The following is a 19,779-nucleotide window of genomic DNA, read 5'->3' on the forward strand; positions in this document are numbered from 1 at the left end:
AATTATCTAAAAACACAATTCTCTTGAAACCACCGCGGATTGATAATCGATGATTCAGATATGGTAGCATTAAATGCAGAGGAAACAGCAAAAAGCGTAGATGGTCTAAACGACCAAAAGTTGGATAATAAAGAATGGAATGTTGGGAACGCTCGATAGAAAATTTGTTACTGGAAAACGGATTGAGCAAACCATGAAGGAGACCAAGGCCAAATACAAGGACCATACCATATATTCAAAGAAACCAGGTAAGTCGGGATCCGATGAAACCTTCAACGAATATCTTGCTCCGTACTCATGTTAAAATTTTGCGGAGAATCTTTCTTCATCAACCATCTAACTTAGAAATTCCCAAAATATCATCATAAATATCTTCGATATTTCTGAAGATATTTTCATAAATATTTTCATCCGAAATTATCTATCTCCTCGTGCTATCTATGTTACATCATAAAAGAAACTATTTCAGTTTCTATCCTTCTATAAAATTTGAGATTAAATTATGAATGATTCTGGAGAAGTGTTTGGAATTGAAGCATGAGTTAGTATAATATAATGACACTTGATCAACGTGATTATATTACAGTAAGTCATGCTGAGTTTCTAATAGAACATGATGATTCACAGATTATAACGTCATCATGTGCCATGTTACACGACTCTTACATTCTACCTAATCTCCAAACATAACGAGAACATATCTTCCTGATAGTTCTATCTTTTCTCTTGAATTCTGGTAGTATAACCAATCAAGATTGTGCTATTACAATCTCTCTCTCTCTCTCTCTTAGAACATTAGTCATGTTTATTCGAACCTTCATACCTACGGATTCTGGACCATTATTCGCTTGACTTAAAGTCAGGAAGAGAAAGCAAAAGTACGGAACTCCAAAATATAAAGGAAATAAAGGGAGTGGATTTGTAGTAAAATATCAGACAGGGGAATCAAGACAAATCATCGCATTTAATCAAAGAGGATCCTAATTTCCTTAATTACCTAAGAATCAAAATCTTATTACGAAGATTTTCTCTAAATCCCTTGAATTCTGAAAATAAACCGTGACTACATCACCGGTTAAGACAAACTTGTATTTACTCATTTCACTCTTTTGTGATATCTTCTCCTATAATCTTCGAATAATCAAATTGTTCTATCCATATTATTCACCGATGATAAAAACTCTAATTTCTAGCTCGTATGCGTCATGAGAACATATTTATTGTCAGCCATGACCATCCCAATCAAATTTCGGGATGAAATTTCTTTAACGGGTAGGTACTGTGACGACTCGGAAATTTCCGACCAAAATTAAACTTAATCTTTATATGGTTTCGACATGATAAGCAAAGTCTATTTAATTGAATCTCAAAATTTTTGAACTGTTTCATATATTCAATTGACCTTCGACCATTCCCGACGATTCACGGACTATTATTTGTAATAAATGTGTATATATATAAATATAAATACAAATATATGTATATATATAATAATTTAAAATATTAATATACGATATAATTAAATTGTTATTAAAAATAAATAAATAAATAAATAAATAAATATATATATATATATATATATATATATATAGTATATTAAATATAATTATTTAACGATTGTAATACTCGTTGGACGTTTTGATTATTATTTAGAGAAGTTTAATTAGAACTTATGTGATTCTAAAATAAACGGTGATCCGAAACTGAGATCTATGAATTATAGACTTATTAAAAATGTAACTATTTGTTATGTTTTAAAAAAAAATTTATTTTACCTGAGATTGGGAGTGGACAGTGAGTAAATTTTTGTTTAATAATTAATGATTGAATTTTATACCATAATGACCAAAATAAATAAATATAGTTAATTTAAAAATATGGGATTTTTCTGAAGACTTTTTATTCGCCACTGAGTGAACAACGGGGCACGATATAATAGTTGTCGGTAGGATATTTATTTAAGTGCACGTTTATGTTACAATTAAATATATAATTATTATTATTAATATTATATTAATTGATTCATTCACTATATTTGTCTGTATATAATTATGAGATGCATCCTGATCAATCCATACAAACCCATCAACAATCTTTGAATCTGTTTCGGCTCCTATCCTCATCATCCTCAACACCCTACCGCCATAAACCACCTGCTATAAGTTTTCGTTTGAGAACCATCATCACCTTCATCGACCTCCATCACCATCGAGACCACCAGCATTTAAAACATCGATCAAAACATTCACCACCCAACCATCTCGCCACCTACACCGGACCACCCTAGTCACCACCTTTCTCCAACTCATCATCTCCCTCTCTTTATCATGGTACGAAATCCACTGGGTAACACCACTTTAATCACCCTCTTCATCACCTCACCACTCCACCTTGACTTCCATCACCACTACCACTGCAACATTCGATCAACCATTACAAGGAACCACCAACCCATCAACCAAACCACCACCACTAAAACCACCATTATCGAATACCCACCACTATTCATCATCACCTTCCCAAATCACCACCATTTCACGCTTTCTATTTTTTTTCTTTTCTTTTCTCGGTTACCTTCTTTCTTCCTCCTTGTTTTTCTTTTCGTGTACAATTAACCACCACCATGATCACCATGATCACCGGAACACCACCATAATACCACCACCGTCACCCATATCACTAAACCCACCACCACCTCTCTCTCTAAAATTATGATCGAGAACCACAAACTCTCCCTCCCTATCTATCTCTATCTTTCTTCTTTCTTAAACTCGTTGTAACAACCAACCATGGGAACTCTACTGCTACTCGTCATTTATATATATATATATATATATATATATATATATATATATATATATATATATATATATATATATATATATATATGTATGTGACACCGCTAAAATTTTTTTTTTTATACGTGGCGGAAGCATAATATTAATTCAATACGATATCCACATTAACTATTGTTAATACAACCTGTGTCACGTGTCATTACAAAATACTTGTTTATACAGAGAAGACATATTTACAAAAAGATTATTGTTTTCATAAAGCAAGACAACATCAGAGTTGACTCCTGTCAAACATAACATCTTCATGCCCGTCTTCTCCCCAAAAGCATAAAGCAAGACAACATCAGAGTTGACTCCTGTCAAACATAACATCTTCATGCCCGTTTTCTCCCCAAAAGCATAATCTACAAAAGCTAATATCCTGCAGGGAGGAGATGGAGGGGAATTAGCACGAAGCTAAGTGAGTACGACTAACTACAGGCCATAGCATACATAAGTGTTATACTAATCATGTCACAATAGTCTAACACACAATCATCACCCAAGTGCCGTCTATAGAGACTCTGGCGGCTCGGCCAAACCATTAACCACCAGCTGATCGGACTGGGGCTTACCAGAAGTTCCTCTACCACCGTATGTATATACATAATCCACACGCGACAGACGCGTCATTCACATATATATACACCACAGCTGTCTAGGCTACCACAGAGGAACCCAACCCGCAGGTTGATCTCTCCTACCGAGGCTACCACACAATAGGGACGCACTGGGCTCCAGCAGACAAGCATCAACTAACATGCAGTCATCACAAGAACTAACTAACCACAACAATAAGTATATCTAACAAGCATGGCAATCATAATATAACATGCTTCTATATACTATAATTTCCAGTTAGTCCCACTCACCTATTACCAGCAAACGAGAAGGTATTCAGCTATCTAATCACTGAACCTTCTCTTTCTCCTTTTCTCCTGAGAAAACATATACACAAGTTAGTTTCTGTCCGTTAACACCAAATAACACAATATAAAAATTCTTGTCAGAAAAACTGTCCGCTAAAATTTTTCTCCTTAACACTTGTGCACTTTCAAAATTTACATCAAAATACAAACGGACAGCATAACGACTAAAATGCAACACTTGGTAAAATATTCACTGCCCAAGACACTCGGTCGACTGTCAGAGACAGTCGGCCGACTGTCTACACTCACTCGGCCGAGTGTCTAGTCACTCGGTCGATGGTCTCTCGCAGACACACTCGGCCATGGGTCATACACACTCGGTCAATGGTCGAGTCAATCGGGCGAGTGTCAGGAGACACTCGGCCGACCGTGTTCATCTGCAAAAGCTGAAGACAAAGTGACGGGTTTCACCCAAAATCGACCAATTCTTGCTCTAGAGCTCGCTTATGACCTCAAAACTGACCAAATCGAAGACACTATACATTAAGAAACATAAACCCACAAGATTTGGACTCAAACAACATCAAATTTAACCACTTTGACCCAAATTACTCACTTTGTAAAAACTAACACAAAAACTCAATTTTCTCAAAGATTAAAGCATGAAAACTTGTGATTCTTACCTTGATAGAATCAGTAAATCACAAGGAACACGAAAATGTAAATGATTTGAGCTCTAAAACAAGAATCAAGGATTAGGGTTTGGTAGGTGAGGGAGATGAAGAACGGGTGTGTTTGGGAATTTTCTGGAAGAATGCAGAAATGAGCTGCACTAGTCATGTTAAGTGGGTTAAAATCCCACACTGTGTGACACACGGGTAATTATCAGTTATCTGATATCTTTCGTACATCATTTGGCAATCCAAACGAAGTTCAAATTAAATAAACAAACCTGTTCTGTGACCCTTGTCACAAACTGGTCCTAACCACATCATTAAATAATAATAAATATTAAATAAAAATAAAAGCATATAATAACACAATACTAACTTAAGGGCACTTTATTAATCTTACATCTAGGCCCGATTGAGGATGTTACAATATATATATATATATATATATATATATATATATATATATATATATATATATATATATATATATATATATATATATATATATATATATATATATATATATATATATATATATATTTGTGAAGTATAAACCCATGTTATTGTTTGTTAAAGACCTACAACCAAAACCTTGTACATGTTGTTGCTACTGTTCTACAGGATCACAATCTGCTGTGATCGCTTCCACTGCTACAGCTCTTTAAGGTTTCGGTTGAGTTTAAAACACAAAAAAGATCAAACGAATGATAAGGATGATGATGCAGTGGTGGAGGTGGCGTGAGGATGGATTCAACAGAACCTAAAATAACGATGATGATAGTGAAGATGATGGTGGAGACGTTATCAATAAAAATGAATCAGGAGCGTAATAGTTAATTGCAACTTGTGTATGATAACAAGAATAAAACAATAACAAACCTTTTACTTAAAACAGTTAAACGGGTCGATTTTTTTGGGCTTATATTATTGGGTTAGGATATGAATTGGGCTTCGTGATAATTTGGGCTTTTAATGGAATGGCCTGAACATATTTTAAGGAAGAAGAAGAACTGGCGGATTGATAAATTATGTAATTTTAATTCGGGTTTAATTCAGAAAAATGAAGTAGAGCAGGTGGTTTAGAAGGGTTTGTGTGAACAAGAGGTCGTGGGTTCGAGCCCCGGTTGTGGCATTTTTTTTTTTTTTTTTTTTGAAAAAGAAGAAGAAATGGAAACAGGAAGAAAAGGGGTTATATAAATATATGTATCTTATTAATCAGAAATGAAATAGATAGAGCTTTGGTTAAGGAAGTTATCGGGTTAGCGGGATGTAGCGGGTTCAAAACCGAACTTGGGCAATATTTTTTTTAAAGGGCTACTTCCTTGAGGTAGTTTACTTATTACTCATTATTATTATTATTATTATTATTATTATTATTATTATTATTATTATTATTATTATTATTATTATTATTATTATTATTATTATTATTAGTATTGTTATTATTATTATTAATATCATTATTATTATTATTACTATTATTATGAATATAATTATCATTATTAGTATCATTATTATTATTATTATTAATATTATCATTTTTATTATTACTAGTATCATTATTATTTTTATAAAAACCATATTATTATTATTTTCAATATTACTATTAATATTATTATTATTACAATAAAAGATAGTTATATAAAAATATACTTAATAAAACTATATTTATGCTTTATATATTTTTATATAAAATAAATATAATTAAATTATTAATGAAACATATAATTTATTAATATAATAATTATATCACTAATAATAATATATATAAATTTGTACAATTACCTGTGTTAATATATATACTTGATATAGGTTCGTGAATCCGAGGCCAACCATGCATTGTTCAGTTACGTCATATGCATATTTTTACTACAAAATATCGTATCGTGAGTTCATTTGATTCCCTTTTACTCTTTAAATTTTTGGGACTGAGAATACATGCGCTGTTTTTACAACTGCTTTATTAAATGCTTTTGAAATATAATTTAAACTGCGAATACATAAAATGCTTTTATAAATGTTTGACGAGATAGACACAAGCAACACATTCCTTGAATGAATTATTATGCAGACAGAAGTTCTGCGGATTATTATTGAATTATGTGGATATGATAATTACCACCATTGAATTATGTGGACATGATAATTGCCACCATTGAATTATGTGGGCATGATAATTGCCACCATTGAATTATGTGGACATGATAATTGCCACCATTGAATTATGTGGAAATGATAATTGCCACCAATTGATGTGAATGTTATGTATCGAGATAATGATTTTTATACACAGGTTATGTGTATTAGTTTTTGTGTACGAGATATGTGTACGGTTACTAAGATTTATGAAAAATGGATTTTGTACACGAGAAAAGTGTACTGTATTTAAAAGGTATCGCATGTACATTACAGGTGGGTGCAGGATTCGGGCCCATTTGTACCATGCAGCATTTAAAGCTTGTGGTCTATCAAAATGATGAATTTTTATTATTTTATAATAAACCTATGAACTCACCAACCTTTTGGTTGACACTTGAAAGCATGTTTTTTCTCAGGTATGAAAGAAATCTTCTGTTGTGCATTTTCTCATTTTAAAGACATTATTTAGAGTCGATCATCGCAATGGGACCAGATGTTGATGACTTCGTCCAGATGGATTAGGACGGGGTATGACACGTGGCAAATAAGATCCTTAGGGTAATGCAATAGCTTTGAATGGTTTAAGTGTTAGTGGATGCCCGAAGGCTCTGCATGACGTGGTAGTAAGTGCCTTCATCACATACACACACACATGAATTTCCCAATTTCGACGGTTGTCATTCTTCATGATGACTTGGATACGAATAAGCAAAGGAAAATTTTATATAATAAGCAACGAAAATTTTATAGAAATCATTTAAGGTGACAATGTAAGAAAAGAAACGAAGTTCTTAGCAAACTAGGGTTATGTACAACACGTACCATTCAAGGTAAAATATCATTTGAATAAAAGATTTGATTTGTAAAAGTGAAAGTAAAATTTCATATGTATTAGTCAAAAAGAAGTAATTATTTACTTTATTTTATATAACGTATACGATTTCAAAAATTTGCACGAATGGCAAATAAAATAAATTTATTTTTATTAAGCTTTGAGAGGATCGCATAGTAAAATAGTGTAAGTAAAATTCAAACAAAATTTTCATATTTCGGAGGTTACAAGTTGGAAAAAGATTGATGAGAATAGGGTAAAAGACTTTTGAAAATCTCGGGTGATATTTGAGCAAAAATATTATGAGGTAATGAAAACTGTTGAATTTAAATGTGGTTGGTGACTATTAGTAGGGCATAAGTCCTTTGACCAAAAATGCTTAAGTGTGAAGTTGTTGCTTATAAGTGAGATACGAATGGGAGAGTATGAGGAGGAGAATTAACCATTCATTGATTTTGGAAAATTTTGAACTGGTATGACTAATATCGGAGTAAGAATAATGATGTTGTGATTATCATCGAATAAGAAATTTCTCAGAATAAGTTAGGATTTAGAGTCGCGTAAGAATGAGTATCAAATAAGATTCTTGGGTAATCTTTAATATAGAATTTGAATTGCTGAAGTGATGGGATACAATTTCCTTTATGTATCGTTGTGCAAGTTTGTCCATTGTATCGGTTTCTTTCATGGCTAGAAAGTGAGCAGATTTGGTGAGGCGGTTAATGATAACCCAGATAGTGTCATAACCGCCTACCGTTTTCGGTAGCTTCGTGATGAAATCCATTGTTATTCCTTCCCATTTTCATTGTGGGATTTCGGGTTGTTGAAGTAACCCAGATGGCTTTTGGCTCACCATTCTCGCGAGGTATATGAATAATCTTCTCACTATAAATAACTTTTGCTTTCATCCTTGAAAGCCAGTCCATTCCAACTATTACATCAAAGCTTCCTAATTTGATGAGTATTAGGTAAATCCTAAAAATCCATTCCAACTATTACATCAAGCTTCCCAAATTGATGGGTGATAGGTTAATCTTAAGGTTCCTTCCAACCAAATCTTATTATATTACAGTGAAAAATTCTATCAATCTTCTCAGATAACATCTGTTTGCGTGTAGGTAACTAATCCCTTCCAACTACTACTTTAAAACTTCCTAGTTTTGTTAACATGAGGTCATCTCCAAATGACCCACCTGTTAATTTTAAGGTACTACCTTAAATTATTCCTCTATCTCTGCCAGCTTACCATTTGCTTGTCCTATAGAATATTTAACCCTCATGGTCGTTAATGGCTTATTATTCATAACACTAAGGTTCTTAGATATAAGGTTTCTATCGCTCTAGTATTAAACAACTTCGAGACAATAAAACGTTGTGACAAATCGTCCCCTAACTATAATCAGGATCCATGCGAGTTTCCATAGCTGAGATAATGATTGCTCTATTGCAAGTAAGTCCAAGGTTTTTCCTCTTTGAGAACTTTTTCCTTAAGTGTCCAGGGTGTCTATATCTATAACAGATTTTCGGGTTATCAATTCTGCAATCAAGGCCCTTCTTGTACAGTAATTGCGCTTAGTGGTTATTCCTACCTCTAACAGACCATAATGCGTATACTCAAGTGGTTCCTACCAAAATTTTCTTTGAATCACTTCATATTCCTTATCTAGTAACATTGGGACTTCTGCTTGATTTACTTCAATATAATCACGCTGGCCTGGCGTCATTATATTGTACTAAATCGTACGTTCATTCCAATATCACTCCATATGGTCAATGTAACGTGATCACTTCAAGTTCTACTCAATTTCATCTAATGGTGCTTTATCTATGCTATCTCAAAACAAAATCTACATAATTAATCTCACGGTTTCTCGGTGTGGGTGCGTAGGTTCTGTAGGTCATGCATCAATGTCTAAATGTCCCGAAATTTCTTCAAAATGTTCAGGTTCAAGTAATGTCGTTAGGTTCCTTTCTAGAAATTCAATCTGGGTCTCGTGTCGAGTCGTACGTGTAGCAAGTAGTAATACGATATGTCTTGAGGTGACTCCCAAGTCTTTGGGTATGGCTGAGCATTAGTGGAAAACACCATGACCTTGTGAAAGGAGATGCCTTCCTGACTTCTCCAATGCCTATGAGCGTTAGGGACCTAAGTCCAGAAGTGTCTTTAGATTGTCGAGTAGTGGAGAATGGAAGAGATAAGTAACGGTCATGAAAGTGTACGAGATACGAGTCATCTTGCAGAAACTGAACATCCTTCTAATGTTCATACGTTGTACATGGCTAATTAGGGTGAGCTCTGTGCGGTTACTCCGACAAGTCCTCGTATATCTCCTCCTCCGAGGATCAACCTTAGTGGGCGTATATTCCGAGGGGTACTCCTCCTAGATTGCGTGAAGTAATGTTTCGATCTCTGGAACGGTGGAACGGTAGTAACAGGTGGACTACAATACTAGTCCTTAGGGTTAGACGAGTGGGAAAAGTGTTCAGAAAAATAACTGAACTAGGAAAGATAAGTTCTCCAAGTCAGTACAGCGAATAGCAGACAGGTAGAAAGCACGTAATCAGGCATAGTAACTACAGCAGCCTAGAGCATCTACAACAGTACATAGCATGGCAGTAATAGCAGTATCAACAGAAGTATCATGCAAAAAGTAGATAGTAGCATGCAGTAGCGAGAATAAGCAGCAGCATACAGTAAGTTCACATAGCAGTGAAAGTAGGCAGTAGCATGCAACAAGTTCATATAGTAGTAAAAGTAAGCAGTAGCATGCAGTAGTGGTAAGCAGTAACATGCAGTAATATAATACAGTAGCATGCAGCAGTTCTGCAGAAACAGGTAAACAAGCAAGTTGTAGATTAGTCCTATTAGTGAATCCTACTCGGCCTGGTCTAGACTCACTAATGCAACCTAATTCCCTACAACCAATGCTCTGATACCAAATTTGACGCCCCGTATAAAACCATCGTCTACGGTTCATCAACAACAGGATCATTACAAGGTTAAACACTATATACTGTTTGAAAACCAGTTTTGCATTCATAAAAGATAGCATTTTACAAAAGATAACGTGCTTCCTATGAATAGAAGCATTAACATAAGTAAGTGACACAAAGGTCGTTACAAAGCTATTGTTTGAAAATAACGTAAGTTGTGAATGCACAATAAAAGTTTCATGATTGAGACATCTCTAAGTAATGCAGCGGAAATCTAACACAGCAGGTCCATAACAGCAAGTCTATAACACCAAGAAAGCAAGTCTAACAGTGGAAGCAACAACGTCTAAGCACCTGAGAAATACACGCTTAAAAAGTCAACACGAATGTTGGTGAGCTATAGTTTATTTGTAATCAGTAATGTAATGTAATGTAGACCACGAGATTTCAGTACTTCAACCAGCATTTCAAATCAGTAATTCAAAACAGTATGATAAAGTATATGCTTAACCGTGGGCACCCGGTAACTAACTTAACGTAATAGTAATACCCCCTAAAAGTACATTTGGCGAGTGCGTATGTCCTCGAAGTATCAAACACCCGTTAAATGCTAGCGCGACTAGCCCGAGTGGGGATGTCAAACCCTATGGATCCATATCTAATATTCTCGTTCACCGGTTCAAAACTAATGATTAAACGTTACCGTGCTAAGGGGAATCTTTATGCCGTTATATAACCCACACATATGTAAAGTTTAAGTACTCGTGTTAAGTAGGTAAAACAGAAAAAGTGCATGTATTCTCAGTCCCAAAAATAGTATAAGTAAAAAGGAAAGCTATAACTCACAGTGGATAAGCAGTAAAAGTCGATATGAAACGTATGCAAGTAGTAAGTCGGTCCGAAAGTTTGTAAACCTAAGTCAAAGGTCACTAGGTCAGTATGTTGTCCCCATAAGTTTAAAAGTGCATAAATTAAGTTTAAGTGTCATCATCATCATCATTAATCAAAACTAAGGTAAGTTTAGCAAGAATAAAGATCGAAACAAAAGGCTGACTTTGAACAGCTGTTACGACCTCTATACAAATCAAAAAGACGCGTAGTCAGTGGTCATAGCTCCGTATGTGAGTCCTATAACCAAATCATCTTCTTTTTACCGTGGCGACGGTTTAAGTGCGAGTAGGTCAGAAATTTCAGCACAACGTTACAAAGGCGTAGTGACTTTCGGAAGGCTATAAATCCTAAACCGTATATCGGATTAAGTCGAGGCCTAAATGAAAAGTTATCTAATCGAAACGAACTATTTTAAAATCAATTTTGCAGAAGCCCAGGAGTCGGATAAGACCCTGAAAATCAGAAAACAAGTGCTCCGGTGAGATTCTTGGTGCTTGATGCTCATCACGGTTCTCATCCTTGATGCTTGTAAGCTTCAAGTGTACAACTCTTTGATGTTTTAGCATCACTTTGACCAAGGTTCAACCATCAACACATAACTAAGAGTAAAATCTATCATTCTACAAGTTTTGAACATCAAGATTGCCTCTTTATTGCATAAATCCAATAAAACTTCAACCTTTATCCTTTTTACACAAGTTTATGCATCTTCATCACATGTGATGATGAAGACTTGATATTTATCATCACAACAAACACAAAAAGGTTCCATGTAAGTGAGATCTACAATAATAACTTAGATCTCAAGTATTAAGAAAACCCTAAGCTAGAAAGCTTGGATCTTTACAAGATTAATGAGACCATAAGCTAGAAAGCTAAGATCTTTAACAAAATAATGAAAGTAATGAGACCATAAGCTAAAAAGCTAAGATCTTTAGTGTTTTTGAAGATCCTTAAAGCAAAAGACTAGGTCTTCAAGTTACATGAAGATCATAAACGCAAGTTTTGATCTTTATAACAAAACAAAGAAATCACAAGCTAGATCTAACAAGTAAATGAAGATTCAAAGCTAGAAAGCTTGAATCTTTCATGTTCTTGAAGGATTCAAACCCAAGTTTGAATCTACAAGATATAACAAGATCAAAAGCTAAAAGATTGATCCTTTAAATGATGATGATGATGTCGACTTTATGAAGAAGAAAAGAAGAAGAAGAAAATTTAAAACTTACACTTTTTAGAGTGAGAAAGACTAGAGAGAGAATTAGAGAGTAAGTGTGTGTAATTTGTAAGTGAAATCAAGTGTGAAATGAATGGGATAAGCTTGGTATTTATAGGAAATGAGGGTGTGGGGAGGGTATCAAAACCGTAGGTAGGGAGGGGGACAAGTGGGGGACAACTTTTGCTTTATGGTTAATGGTTGTCTAATGTTGGTGCTTATGTTAGGATCCCATGCAACATTAAGGATAATGCTTAACAAAAATGCTAGTATGTTCCCTCTAATAAATGGGCATTTATCTTTCATTAATATTGGTCATAAACTTATTAAAATTAGGCTAATTAAATAGTCCACTAGCTAGTGTAGGGTGGGCTAAAGTCCAACAAGGTAGAAAGTCCAACAAGGCCAACTAGTGTGCTCTAGTAAATTACTAAGCGTAATTAAGCATCCAAAAACCCAAGTAATTGTTATTATAAAATAACAATTAGTGTTTCGTAGTCATAATATTCCAATTATGACCAAAGTTAAACGTGTACCGAAATACATAGCTCGTTTCAAATGTCAAGTTACACCAACGGTCGTAAAAGCTTTCGGGGATCAAGTTAAGTGATTACACACTTAATAGCACGTTGTAAGATATTAATGAAAGTAATTAATCATTAAATAAGATCCCAGAGCATAAACTAGCTCAGTACGCACATATACACAGTTTCGTGAAAGCACAAAGCACAAAAGCAAGTCGAAAAAGCCGGGTCGTTACATTAGTTCTTTTTGGGAACCCATACAAGGATGGGTTCTGGAAGGGAAATCTTTGATGATCTCTTTCTGTCTGCTGGTTTGCTTGAAGAGGCAGCAGCAGATGGGGTTAGGGTTAGAGTACACCGGTTGGCTAAGTGAAACTTGATGCCACACTTGTAGCATTTTCTCACATTTGGTATTGGTGGCTGGTCATACACTGAGTAAATGGGTGCAGTAAGATCGGGTCTACTTTCAGATATGGCAGCTATGAGCTGGTCAAGCTTGACAGTCATTATCTCAGTGATAGATGACTCAGCACATGATTCCACAATTTGGTTCACTTTAGCTTTTCTCTTAAGAACAGCTTTCGTTTTGGAACCAGTACCATAATCATGGTAAACATGCTTTGCCTTTGTTGTTCGACGAGCCAGTGTGGGAAGTTACTAACCCGTCAGGTGATGTCAAACGATTCGTGTGAATCTTGATTGCTGCCTTTGACTTGCCAGTATTACGTTTTGCTGGCTTGTCAGCAGCTACTGGTTGACCAGTACAATTTTCATCAGCTAGCTCAGCATTGGTGGAATTTGAACATAAAGGGGAATCAATTGTTTTTGACTTTCTTTGGTTGTTTTCAGTGATTTCCCTTTTAATCCGTCTTTCCTTTGGAGTCATGTAGTAAATGCTTGAGGGATCAATAGTTTCATCAATTGAAGTACTGGTTTCCTTGGCTTTTGCTTCATCCTCCAAGATTTCTTTCATGGACAGTGGTGGGGTCTCTGAAGGTCTGACAAACTTATTTGTTAAGACCTTTTTACCCTTAACTATCTTGGCAAAAGTATTTGGCAAGACAGCTTCAGGATCAGTTTCGAGAATGGGGTCCATGTAAGTAACTTCTGCAATAGCAGCAGCAGCATAGTCACCAGCAAAGAATGCTTCAACTTGGGCAGGCACCTGCTCATTCACACATTTTGCTGTGCGTTGAGCAGATGTACACCAGGAAGCAACAATCTTTTTTAGATCGTTTAGCTGGTTCTTGACCTCTGCTGCCTCAACGTGAAGAGACTTTAAAGCAAAATTTTATTTTTCAAGTTTTGAAATTTCATCTTTCAAGATTTTAATTTCATCATTTTTGCCTTTAAGTTTTTCATTTAAAGATTTGTTATCAGATTTTAAAACTTCTTCACGTTTACTGCCTCTGCATAGATCAACTATGAGGTAGTCAAACATTTCAGCTTTTTCATCATCAGTATAAGTTCAAAAATTATCAACCTTATACATCATCTCAGATTTCCATTGAGGTAAATCCTTTTTCAGATCAGCTTCCCTCATATCAGCCATAAATGTACTACCATTATCATCCTCATCAGACTCCTTGACCTCCTTGGCCATTAAACACAGCTTTTTACCAGAAGCATAACCAGCACCATCATCATCAGTATCACTGTCAGACGATGAAGAAGAGCTGGTTTCATCCCAGTCTTGATGCTCAGCAACTAGAACCTTTTCTGGCTTCTTTTTCTTCTTATCAGCCTTTGCACTTTCCTTCATCTGAGCTTTCATAGCTTTGTACTTGTTCTTGTACTTGTCAGCTTTTAAGAAAGAGTTAGCATGTGAGACAGAAGGTTTCCTGGACATGCATTTAGCTGCAAAATGTCCAACCTTCCCACAATTGTAACACTCAGATTTTGGACCCTTGACTGATTTGCTGCTATACCTTGCACTTGATTTCTTACTCCCTTTGTATGACTTGCTGGTTCTATTACGATTAAACCTTTTGAACTGCCTATCCAGCAAAGCCATACCTTCAGCAAAACCTTCCACATCATCTTCATCATCACTGCTCTCTTCAGACCCAGTACCACTATCCACCTCATCTTCATCTGACTCTTCTTCTGCTATCATCTTTTGAACCAGTAAAGCTTTTTGAGCTTTCTTTTTAGCAGCAGCAATAAGAGTAGTATCATCTGTCTTAGAAGATTTTGAAGTGGTGGGGGCAGACTTAAAGTTTTCTTTTATGTTAAGCTCAAACTTTGCTTCTGCCTTCTCATGGTTCCAAAGTGTACCATAAAGAGAAGACATGTTGAAGTTCTTTAAAGTCTGGGTGGTTCTTAAAGGGTCAGTAACAGGTTTCCATTTAGTAGGCAGTGAGTCAATGAATTTGTTTACTTGTTCAAAATCAGTATAAGTGATTTTTAAAGTAAGCAGGTCAGCAACTAAGGAGTTAAACCTAATAAAGGTCTGCTTAAGGGTTTCACTCTTGTAGGCAAAGAACATTTCATACTCTCTTTTCAAAGCAATAATCTTGTTCTGCCTCACCTCACCCAAGCCCTCATAGGTAACATCTAGATAGTCCAACATAAGCTTAGCATTTAGCTTTCCCTTAATCAGTTTAGATAGTGTGTTAGGCAAAGTTATAGCTAGCATAGTTCTGATTTTAGGGTCAAGTCTAACACGACGTTTGTCCTCAGCATCCTATTCAGATACAGGGAGAACAACCTCTCTGCCTGGGACAGCAGGAGCATCTGCAGTAGATGGAACACTTGCAATGGTTTCAGTTGGGACATATGGACCATCTGTTGCAATACCAGGCATGAGTGGGTCAATAGACTCAAGATGAAGCATGAACCTTGCCTTCCAAGTTTCATACTCCTCTTCATCAAACTTGGGTGGTCTATTGGATGAGCCATTTTCAAGGTAAGCTGTATTTGAATATGTAGCCATATGAGAATTCAGATCCAAGATATTAAATTATCAAGACTGAAGCTCTGATACCAGTTGTTGGTCCCTGGATTAACAACAGAAGTATTGTAGAGGGGGGTGAATACAATTTATTTTAATTAACTAACCAATTAAACACAGTTTAGTATTCAAGTATGTAGTTTAAATAGAGTTAAAGGTAATTTTTCAACTGTTATTCTTTATTGATTAAATCACAAAGAATTACAACTATCCTTGGTGGAATGATAGTTGGTTGATACAGATTTACCTAAGTATAGCTATGAGGATAAACTTAAAGCTATTATACGTTTTGGACTCTAGATAATAAAACACACACCACTAGTTGTTACAATAGTGGATACAACAATTTATAGTACTCCTATTAACCGTGTAATGGTTCTATTGTCCACTGGTACATAGGATGTCTGTACTTGTGGGGACAACTGCATCAGAGAGCGTGCTCTCCTCTTTCCTCTTTGGTAGCTATTTGCAGGAACACCCCAATTTGGTTTGGCACCACTATTCGTTTAAACAAATAGAATGTTGTGTTCCCTAGGCATTGACAAAGTATAGCACATGTCTGCACATGCGTTAAACTTCTGTATTCCCACGTGGTCTTGTAAGGTCACTTGTCAGCTGCCGACGCGTGTCCTTTCCTGTTCAACTTTGTCTTTGACTTCTGTTGAATAGTACAATTGATGTAGACCACTCAGGAAACCACCATGCTTGTAATGGAGTATGGCTGCCTTGTGTTGTATGCTGCTTACCAGGTTTACTGGTTCTTCTTATGCTGAGTCACTTGATATTCTTGATTTGCTGGGTACTCATCCTGTGCTGACTCGAAGAATATGCTCTACCTTGTGCTGGTAGACTAGGCAACATACTGAACACTTGACATAGCAATATTTGCTGTCTATACATAAACAAACGTGTGCTGGCTGCACATAACATGTTAGTGCAAATAAATTGCAGTTTTTTCATAATTAAATCCTTATTTATTTTGGGGACTCAACAATATGTGGGACGATATTTGCATATAAGTGACCAAACCTCATAAACTGTTTAGACAACTTTTGTTTGTATGTAACTGATTTGTACCAAGACGAATATCTACGTAAACCAACTGCACATGATATTTTCAACGAATGTACGAAATGCACGAAACAAAGCATGGTTTTAGGGGGATGCTTGGGAACATCGATTGCATGCATTGGGAATGAAAGAATTTTCCTGTTGCATGGCAAGGTCAAACTAAACCGTTACTGTCGTTTAGAGTACGGACGATTATGTATCTGTAAATGCTTTCATTTTCAGAAATTCTAAGAAAGAATGTGTATTTCTTGTTTGTTGTATGTAGGGATTGTTTGTCGTATGTTACGATGGCATCGGGTAGGGTGTAGGTAATTTTAGGCAGAACACCGTTAAAAAAACCTCGTTTTAAATCTAGATTCGAATTCATTGGGTCCCCGTTTAGTTAGTAACTACCGAGTTAAACTACTTTTCTTCACGGATATTCGAGTCCCCCTTTACTTACGTAAAAGATTTTTTCCATTAATATTCGAGTGTTTTTACGAGTGTACGGGCCAAGTAATTGAGTTTACGGGCCGTGTTAGCGAGTTTACGGGCTGGGTGTAACGACCCGACTTTTTCGACTTATATGTGTGCTTGTTACTTTCACGAAACTGCGTATTTATGCGTACTGAGCTAGTTTATGCTCTGGGATCTTATTTCAAGATTAATTACTTCCGTTAATACCTTACAACATGCTATTAAGTGTTTAATCACTTAACTTGGTCCTCAAATGCTTTTACGACCGTTAGTGTCACTTGACGTTTAAAGCGAGCTATGTACTTTGGTACACGTTTAACTTTTGTTGTAATCGGAATATTATGACTACGTAATACTAATTGTTATTTCCTAATAACAATTACTTGGGTTATTGGATGCTTAATTACGCTTAGTAGTTTACTAATGCACACTAGTTAGTCTTGTTGGACTTTCTACCTTGTTGGACTTTAGCCCACCCTAATCTAGCTAATGGACCATTTAATTAGCCCAATTTTTATGGATTAATGACCCATTAAGATGTAGGACAAAAACCCATTTATAAGAGTCAACATACTAGCATTTTTGTTAACCATTACTAAGAATGTTGCATGGGATCCTAACAATAAGCACCACCTTTAGACCACCACTAATCAAAAAACAAAAAGGTGTCCCCCTTGTCCCCCCATACACCTACGGCCTCCACCACCATTTCCCACTATAAATACCAAACTTATCCCACCCATTTTACACTTGATCTCATTCTTATTTTACAAACACTTACTCTCTAATTTTCTCTCTAGTCTTTCTCACTCTAAAAAAATTGTAAGTTTTAAATTTTCTTCTTCTTCTTCTCTTCTTCTTGTACACGACATCATCATCATTATTAAAAGATCAAGCTTTTTAACTTCTTGATCTTGTTATATCTTGAAGATTCAAACTTTGATTTGAATCCTTCAAGAACATGAAAGATTCAAGCTTTCTAGCTTTGAATCTTCATTACTTTGTTGGATCTAAGTTTTCTAGCTTATGATCCATTTATTTTGTTAAAAAGATCAAAAGTTGTGTTTATGAACTTCATGAAACTTGAAGATCTAGCCTTTTGCTTTAAGGATTTTCAAGAACATTAAAGATCCAAGCTTTCTAGCTTAGGGTTTCATTATTTTGTTTAGATCTTAGCTTTTTAGCTTATGGTCTCATTACTTTCACTAGATCTTAGCTTTCTAGCTTATGGTCTCATTAATCTTGTAAAGATCCAAGCTTTTTAGCTTAGGGTGGTTTCTTAATACTTGAGATATAAGTTATTATTGTAGATCTCACTTAATTGGAACCTTTTTATGATTTTTATGGTAATAAAAATCAAGTCTTCATCATCTCATATGATGAAGATGCATAAACTTGTGTCAAAAGGACAAAGGTTGAAGCTTTATTGTGTTTATGCAATAAAGAGACAACCTTGATGTTCAAAACTTGTAGAGTGTTAGCTTTTACTCTTAGTTGTGTGTTTATGGTTGAAACTTGGTCAAAGTGATGCTAAAACATCAAAGAGTTGTACACTTGAAGCTTACACGCATCAAGGATGAGAACCGTGATGAGCATCAAGCACCAAGAAACCCACCGGAGCACTGTTTGCTGTTTTTCGGGGTCTGATCAGACTCCTGAGACTTCTGTAAAATTGATTTTCAGATAGTTCGGTTCGAGTAGATGACTTTTCATTCAAGACTCGCCTAAATACGATATACTGTTTAGGATTTATGGCCTTCCGAAAATCACTACGCCTTTGTAACGACGTGCTGAAAATTCTAACCTACTCGGCTTGAACCGTCGCCACGGTCAAACGACATCGATTTAGGATCTGAAAATTGGATAGCGGTACAAGGACTCACATACGGAGCCTTGGCCACTGACCACGCGTCTTTTCGGTTTGTATAGAGGTCGTAGAAGCTGTCCGAAGTCAGCCTTTTGTTTCGATCTCTATTCTTGTTGAAAACTTACTTTATCTTTTACGAATGATGATGATGATGATGATTCTTAAGACTTAACTTATTTACTTTTAAACTTTTGGGGACAATTTACTGACTTAGTAACCATTGATTTAGGTTGAGGACCTTTTGGATCGACCAACTTACTTGTTTGGACCGACTTACTACTTGCTTACATTTTCGTATCGATTTTACCGCACATTCACTGTGAGTTATAGCTTCCCTTTTTTACTTTACTATTTTTGGGACTGAGAATACATGCGCTTTTTATGTTTTACATACTAGACACGAGTACTTAAACTTTATATATGTGTGGGTGACATAACGGCACAAAGATTCCCCTTAGCTCGGTAACGTTTAGTCATTGGTTTATGAACTGGTGAACGCGAATCTTAGATATGGAT

The sequence above is a fragment of the Rutidosis leptorrhynchoides genome, chromosome 1 (assembly GCF_046630445.1).
Source record: "Rutidosis leptorrhynchoides isolate AG116_Rl617_1_P2 chromosome 1, CSIRO_AGI_Rlap_v1, whole genome shotgun sequence".
Lineage (NCBI taxonomy): Eukaryota > Viridiplantae > Streptophyta > Magnoliopsida > Asterales > Asteraceae > Rutidosis > Rutidosis leptorrhynchoides.